This window comes from Oryctolagus cuniculus, chromosome X (genome assembly GCF_964237555.1).
Source record: "Oryctolagus cuniculus chromosome X, mOryCun1.1, whole genome shotgun sequence".
Lineage (NCBI taxonomy): Eukaryota > Metazoa > Chordata > Mammalia > Lagomorpha > Leporidae > Oryctolagus > Oryctolagus cuniculus.
The window spans coordinates 74,839,412-74,847,768 of NC_091453.1; the positions used below are offsets into that span (position 1 = coordinate 74,839,412).

Consider the following 8,357-nt stretch of genomic DNA (forward strand, 5'->3'; position numbering starts at 1 on the left):
GTCATATGGTAGGTCTGTATTCAGATTTTTGAGGTATCTCCATATTGTCTTCCATAGTGGCTTTACCAGTTTCCATTCCCACCAGCAGTGGATTAAGGTTCCCTTTTCCCCACATCCTCTCCAGCATTTGTTGTTTGTTGATTTCAGTATGAGAGCCATTCTAACTGGGGTGAGGTGAAATCTCATTGATTTTTTTTTTTGACAGGCAGAGTGGACAGTGAGAGAGAGAGACAGAGAGAAGGGTCTTCCTTTGCCGTTGGTTCACCCTCCAATGGCCGCCGCGGCTGGCGCGCTGCGGCCGGCGCAGCGCGCTGATCCGATGGCAGGAGCCAGGAGCCAGGTGCTTTTCCTGGTCTCCCCTGGGGTGCAGGGCCCAAGCACCTGGGCCATCCTCCACTGCACTCCCTGGCCACGGCAGAGAGCTGGCCTGGAAGAGGGGCAACCGGGACAGAATCCGGCGCCCCAACCGGGACTAGAACCCGGTGTGCCGGCACCGCTAGGTGGAGGATTAGCCTAGTGAGCCGCGGCGCCGGCCCTCATTGATGTTTTGATTTGCATTTCCCTGACAATTAGTGACCCTGAACATTTTTTCATGTGTCTATTGGCCATTTAGATTTCTTCTTTTGAAAAATGTCTAAGTCCTTTGTCCATCTATTAGCTGGGTTGTACAAAGCAATATTTTTTAAAGGATTTGATCTTCCTAGATTCAAAAGAGAGATATTCCTTTAAACCCAATGTCTAGCTGTCACTGGTGAACTGCAAGGGTCCTTGTCTTTGCGCAAGAAAGAATTCAGGCGTGAGACAAAGAGTAAGTGGAAAGCAAATAGCAAGGTTTATTAGGGCAGGGACATCCGTAAGAACGGATGGGCACCTCTCCAGACAGAACCTGAGAGAGAGTGCCCAGTCGCTCAGACTGGGGGAGAGCGGGGTTACATGGTTGAGTGGAGAGTATTGGGCATTGCCTAAAATAATTTCTAACAACATGGCACCTGGCAGATGTTCGAGGGGCGTGTCTGCGGCTGCTGCAGTTAAGCTACATAAGATCGGACCACCAGCAGGGATAGGTCCGCTTTAGTTCTGGACACGTGGACAGTGCATGATCCCTATATCTTGCTTAAGATGCCCCTGTGTGTGGTCCATCCACGCCTGCATGACCTTTTTGCTGATTGGCTCCCCTGCTGCGCATGTCTTTTGTAAGCCTTATAAGCCTGTACACTTCCTCAATAAAGTAGTTCCTGCTTCGACAGAACTCACTGGTGCTTGCTGTGTTCTTGACCCGTCGACCTTACCTTTCCTGTTTGTCTTGTCAGGGAGTGCTTGTACTGTTCCCTGCTGGTCAGGGGTCAGCCTTAGGCTTAAGACCCCACAGAGAGAGTACACCTGGCCAGGCCAGGCAGGCGGCTCAGCATAGAGCCAGAGGGCTGAGCACGCAGTCTGGTTGAGGCTGGGGTTTTTTAAGGGGATCGGTCTTACCTCACCACCTCTGCTCCTCCTGGAACAAAGGACTTTTTGGATGTAAATATGAAAAATTCCTATCTGAGTTTTCCCCCTGAAGTTATCAGACAGGAGGAAGCCTGGCTGGTGTCAGCTTGGTTAGAGGAAGGATGGGCAGGACCCCCTGGAAGATCGGTAGGATGTTTGAAGTGCAGATACTGGGCTGCACCTGGCAGGTTATTGGGATGACTTTGAGATGCATATGCTGGACCTAGATGTCAACTCTTTAGGCCTTTGTCACACACACATAAGCTCATATCTGACTTCCTAACTAACATAGCTACATCTGAACCAAAATTTCATGCATGAGATGTCACGAGACATCTTTTGAGATTCTAATTCAATTTGAGTCTAGTTTTCTGTTAAGAGATTGTTCACCATTATGTTAAGTTTAATGGGAGAGGACATCCATCAGAGCAGATGGATACCCCTCCAGAGATTCCTAAGGAGAATTCTATAGGAAGCAGAATAAAAGGTAATGACCTACAAGGAAGCTCCTGTAAAAACCTATGGAGAGTAAAATTGGAGGCCCTGAAAAAAAAACAATAACCTTATATCCCAAAACCAAAAGCCAATACTGGAAGCGTCTAATGGTGGGGCATCAGTCAAACTTGCCTCAGGGATGAAGGGTCAGGTTGGGAGGTATCTCAAGAAGTATTCAATAGCATTTGAGATTATTGGACCTAGATTCTTGCCTAGAAGCCCCTGGGCAAAATTACAACAATGGGGCCAATGGTCACCTGATAAAACTCTCCTCCACAGGGATTAAAGGCTTCAACAATAGTCAAATGAGATAAGAGGAACCCTGGTGGCTCACTAAATAGACCCAAGGACCCTGTGACCCTCTGGAAAAGAATTTAATGCATAAAGGCAAGAGACCAGTTAAGAGACAAGGTTCTGAGACAGGAAGTCAGAGTAGAGAGGCTGGAACTTTTCACAACTCATTTAGGCTAACTTCTCCATCCTCTGGTTTGTAAACAGGCCAGGTGGTGGTGCAGAAAATGATGAGGTTTTTTTCTGCAAGCTCAGGGGTCAAAGAGACCTCTAAGTAGATGGTTTGCCTCCTGGCTGGAATGAGACATCTCTCAAAACTCTCTCACTGCTTGTTTTATCCAGACTTGCACCGAAGCCCCCAAGGAAGGGAGAAAGGTGAGGGTGGGATTAACACGTATCATCCACTCTCACTCAGCCTTCCATGCCTGTAGTTTAGGGTACATATTTGTCAGAATAGCACACGCATGAAGTGATCAATTCCCTTTGCCAGTGGTATGCTAGACTGGGCCTCTGCCTGGTCAAATATATAGTCATTTTGTTCTTACACATAAGCAAAAATAGTTGTTCTATGCTTCTTAACCTTGAGTCTTATCTAATAGGCCTGATTTTGACAATGAGCCTTCGTGGTGAGAGCCTTAGCAAAGGTGTTTTTAAGCTAGAGAGTGAACTCAGGGGGCTTCCATAGCTTTGGCAGCTCATGACAAGAGCCCAGGGTGATTACTGATGCCATAAACAAGAGTGTCAATTTGTTAAGTCAACAACAGGAGTCACTGTGCACTTACTCCTCATGTAGGATCTCTGTCCTTAGTGTGCTGTACATTGAGATTTAATGCTATAACTAGTACTCAAACAGTATTTTTCACTTTATGTTTCTATGTGGGTGCAAACTGTTGAAATCTTTACTTAATATATGCTAAACTGATCTTCTGTATATAAAGAGAATCGAAAATGAATCTTGATGTGAATGGAAGGGGAGAGGGAGTGGGAAAGGGAAGGGTTGCGGGTGGGAGGGATGTTATGGGGGGGAAGCCATTGTAATCCATAAGCTGTACTTTGGAAATTTATATTCATTAAATAAAAGTTTAAAAAAATAAAAAAAAATAAAAAAAAGCTACCAGTCTGCAAATGGGGTAATTAAACTTTATAGAAAGCCTTTAGAGGAGCAGAGATCTTGTTATGATCTGAGGTAAAGAAAAAATTCATTGAGGCATGGAGCCTGGAGCCCATGGCCTTGTTCCAAGCTGTACTCAGTCTCACCAACAAATTAATCTCCAAGGAAGGAAGAACAGAATGCAGTTTTCAGCTGACACCCTAACGGGCCATCTCCTAGTCTCTTGTGTTAGGCCAGTCCCAGCAAAAGGAATCCCAGTTGGACCAACCAACATTGTCGGAGCTAAGATGAGAAGTATGAAGAGTGGAGCCTCTGGCTTTACAGCTTGTGAGGACTCCAAAAGGGCAGAGGACTTTTTTCCTTCAGAAAAGTGCATTTCTCAGCCCTAAACCATTCCAGCAAGAGACCTTCTGGAAGAACTGGAGTGTAGCCCCAGCCAGAATCCATCAGTTGTCTCAGGGCCTTCTCCCAGTCCCACACGAAGGGCCGATCCACACCGAAGAAGAGAAGGGGTTGCTCTGACCTGAATCAACAAGGCTTGCCCCTGAGTCTTTTTTTTTTTTTTTGACAGGCAGAGTGGACAGTGAGAGAGAGAAAGAGAGAGAGACAGAGAGAAAGGTCTTCCTTTACCGTTGGTTCACGCCCCAATGGCCGCTGTGGCCGGCGCTCTGCGGCCAGAGCACCATGCTGATCTGAAGCCCAGAGCCAGGTACTTCCCCTGGTCTCCCATGTGGGTGCAGGGCCCAAGCACTTGGGCCATCCTCCACTGCAGGGCCATAGCAGAGATCTGGCCTGGAAGAGGGGCAACCGGGACAGAATCTGGCGCCCCTACTAGGACTAGAACCTGGTGTGCTGGTGCCGCAGGCAGAGGATTAGCCTATTGAGCCGTGGTGCCGGCCGCCCCTGAGTCTTAAGACTTTTTTTTTTAATTGCTTTTTTTTAATCTTTTATTAGACCTTTATTTTAGCCTCATTGTAAGAATATAAGGGAGAAATCATAGATTTACTAAATTTAAATTCACACCAAAATACATTATGATTAAAATGAATTCTTTTCAATCACCCAGTTTTGCCACCTTTTGCTTAGCAGATGACCTGTGCATGTCACTGCGGAAAAGTATTTTAAGAAAAAAATTTAGTTAACAAAAAATTTAACAAGTTTCACTTAACAAAATACACCCCAAAGGAAATCATAGTACAAAGAAAGTTTTAAGTCAAGCCCTCACCAATTCCTGCACTATTAGTATTGTGTTTCAATTCTCAAAATTAACTTTTAAAAAGCTTAAACTTGGGGCTGATGCTGTGGCATGGCAGATAAGGCCACTGCCTGCAGTGCCGGCATCCCATGTGGGTGCCATTTTGATTCCCAGCTGCTCCACTTCTGATCCAGGCTGGGAAAGCAGTAGAAGATGGCCCAAGTCCTTGGGCCCCTGCACCTGAATTGGAGATCCAGAGGAGGCTCCAGGCTCCTGGCTTCAGATTGACACAGCTCTGGCCATTGCAGCCAATTGGGGAGTGAACCAGCAGATTCTCTCTCTCTCTCTCTCTCTCTCTCTCTCTCTCTTTCTCTCTCTCTCTCTCCCCCCTCCCTCTCCCTCTCCTTCTTTCTCTGTGTAACATTGATTTTAAAATAAATAACTAAATCTTAAAAAAAAAGCTTAAACTTGACCTAAAATATTTAAATGAAAATAGAAACCAGAATGAGCAAACATGAGATGTTTCTTTTTGAATTAGGGATATAGCATGTTTGAGTTTTCCAAAAAAGTACATCTGCCCAAGGTGTTCACTGTGTGTGGTATAAAAGATCTACAATTTAACATACTTAAACTACTTTAACTCAGATAACATCACTCTGAAGGATACTACTAAAATGTAAATTGAGAAAAGTGGAAAATAGTTTTAGTTTACTCAATATCACATGCTAGAAGAAAAGTTTGCATGAGAAAACACTGAAGAGTTATTTTTTTAATCCAGATTTCACAAACTCATGGTACCAAATGGGTCCCACAGCTTCTTGTAGGGTAATAACTGCTTTTTTACTGCTTGTTGGCTGCCTGTGAAAATTTGTTCAAAATAACTCAAATGCTTCTACAAAACTAGTCCAAACCGCCCATGGTGTTCTGACCACTATAGCCAGTGTCATGACAAATACTCACTGACTGGCTCTCCAGGCCACTGTAGGTGGCCTGGTCGCGCACTCACCCATGCCCTGCATCATCTGGCTGCTGTAAGCCCCGTTGCTGGCCCCCGTTGTGGAATTCAAGAAGAGTTCTATGTATCTGTGCTGCATGTTGGCCCTATCTTTTGACATCGCTGCCACAGCTTCTTCATGGGTGGCAAACTCCACATCAGCTTCACCTGTCACTCTTCTATCTGGGCCAATCTCAATATGAACTCTCACTGGGTTAAGTGGAGAGAAGAAGTTGTAGCTGTCTTTCTCGGTCACTTTTATATGGCAGCCCTCTCATGTGGACGCAGTGGCTGGTGGTGCTCTGCACTACGAACTCGCTGTCTCCGTATCTGTGGTCATACATTCCTGAGAGGCGGTAGCTGAGGTCTCTTTCGAACAGATCATTGGTGAAGCCATAGCCATTGCTGAGGCCGCTGTACTCCTTATAGCCCCCATAGCCAGCGCTGTAGGCGCCAGGCCACATTCTCTCCAGGCCTGCCTGCTTCACAATGCCAGTATACCTCCGGGCTGTGCCAGGCCGGCATAGGGTCCAGGTGGCCGAACAGACATCAACTTCAGAGGAGGATTTGAGTATGACCTCATTTCGTCCTGACTGCTCTTGAACACTTCAATATATGCGTGCCCTGTTCTCTCCTTGCACTTCCCTAGTACCTTCTCTGCTAGCTCCTGAGAGGCAAACTGCATGAAGGCTTCCACTGTAATCTTGCCCTCAGGGTCCACAGGCAAAGTGATCCTGTTTGGCATGATTTCCAACCCTGAGAAAAAAATGAACAATTTCTTCTTTTGTGCATCCAAATGGGAGTCCTCAAAGCTGCACAAAGCCATCATTAGCGGTGTCAGCGCTGTTTGGACCGCTGTGCTTCACCCAATCCATCTCAGTTCTGTGAGACTTGACTACCTCAATGTACCAGTGCCCCATGCTTTCCCTGTCTTTTTTCAGGGCCATTTTTACATCATCTTCTGATTCAAGTTCAACAAATGTCTCACCACTCTGCCTGCCATCTCTAACATAGATGAAATGAATGCCTGTGGCCCCATTATGAATTGTGCAGCCAGACAGGATGTTCTGCATGTCCTCAATAGAACAGGACCAGGGCAGGCCATGGAGTGTCACCACAAAGCCTTCACCTCCCTCGGGACCTAGCATCCTGGACATTTGACAGGGTAGATGTCAGACCAATTTGGGTGCAAGTTGTCTTTTTATGGCTTATCATATCACCTAGGACACCTTCAGTATGAGACAATTCTGGTAGGTAACCAACTCTCCACTGAGAATAGGACTGGTTTCTATTTTCATGCAGCAAGAGTGGCTTACAGCCAAAGGAGCCCAAATTCCTCCTGAGGCTTAGACAAGCAGAGGGAACTTCAGGTGCATCTTTTTGTTTTTAACCTCTTGGAGCCGGAGAGCAGCACAGAGCTGGCACCCACGAAGTCCCGTGTTGTGTTCTGAGTAAAGAGAAGCTGTTGTGGGAACATAAATGGTGAGAGCAGGAGCTAAGGTCTGATAGCTCCTTGCCAACCTGCACAACAACATCAGTGGATGATTGACAGCTATAGCAGAAGTCATGCTGGACAGCTCCTTGCCCAACTGCATGATGACACAGATTGGTAATTGACAGTCCCAGGCAAACCGCCATGGACAGCTCCTCTCAGACCTACAGGTGTCAATTATTGACAGCTCCAAGTGATTCCCTCTTTGACAGCCATAGCTGAACAGCCACAGGACAACTGCAGCTGGACCATATGACAGCCTAGCACAGCCCACATGATGGATCCCATTCTGCGCACCATCCAGGCTCCCTTCCCTTCCTGTTCACAGTCCAGGCAGAATATCCCTTTCTATGCATGGTGCAGGCCCAGCTCCCATGCACCGGCAAAGCCTGTGCCCTTCTCTGAGTAGTGGAAATGCAGGTTCCACATGTTGTGTACTTGCAACCAGTGCTAGCTGGAAATATCCACATGGCTGTATGATGTGTGCTTTCATGACTCTTGGGTCATTGTAATATAATTATGATAAAATTACCATGGGAGGCACACCCACTCCCATCATGCACCTGATGCCATGACACTTCCACTATTTCCTAAAAAGGGCACTGAAATGGGTGATGGTCAAGTCCCACCCCAAACTCAGCTGACCTTTGAATATTCATTTGGATGCAGCCCCAGACTTCACATCCCACACCTCTGGAGGGTATAAAGGGTACACCTACCATTGTTGACCTAATACTTTTTCCTTGTTAGGGTTTTTTTCCCCTTTGTCAGGGCTTTTCCTTTGTGGAGGGGCTTCTTTGCTGTTGGATGTTTTTCCTTGGAGGGGGGCTTTTCTTCAGGGGCTTTTTCGTATTTTTGTTTATGCATGGATTAGTTCTTTTATTTATTTATTTATTGACAGGAAGAATTAGACAGAGAGAGAGAGAGACAGAGAGAAAGGTCTTCCTTTTTCTGTTGGTTCACTTCCCAAGTGGCAGCTACGGCCGGTGCCGCGCCAATCTGAAGCCAGGAGCCAGGAGCCAGGAGCCAGGTGCTTCCTCCTGGTCTCCCATGTGGGTACAGGGCCCAAGAACCTGAGCCATCCTCCACTGCACTCCTGGGCCACAGCAGAGAGCTGGCCTGGAAGAGGAGCAACCGGGACAGAATTCGGTGCCCCAACCGGGACTAGAACCCCAGGCTGCCAGTGCCACAGGTGGAGGATTAGCCTAGTGAGCCACGGCGCCGGCCTAGTTTTTTATTTATAAAAAATATTATTTACTTATTTGAAAGGCAGAGTTATAGAGAGAGAGGAGAGACA

At 46.6% G+C, this 8,357-nt stretch overlaps 1 pseudogene; it reads right to left on the bottom strand.

The window, feature by feature from the left end:
* Positions 1-5,474: 5,474 nt before the first annotated feature.
* LOC100351288 (heterogeneous nuclear ribonucleoprotein F-like) lies at positions 5,475-6,656 on the bottom strand (annotated as a pseudogene).
* Positions 6,657-8,357: the final 1,701 nt, after the last annotated feature.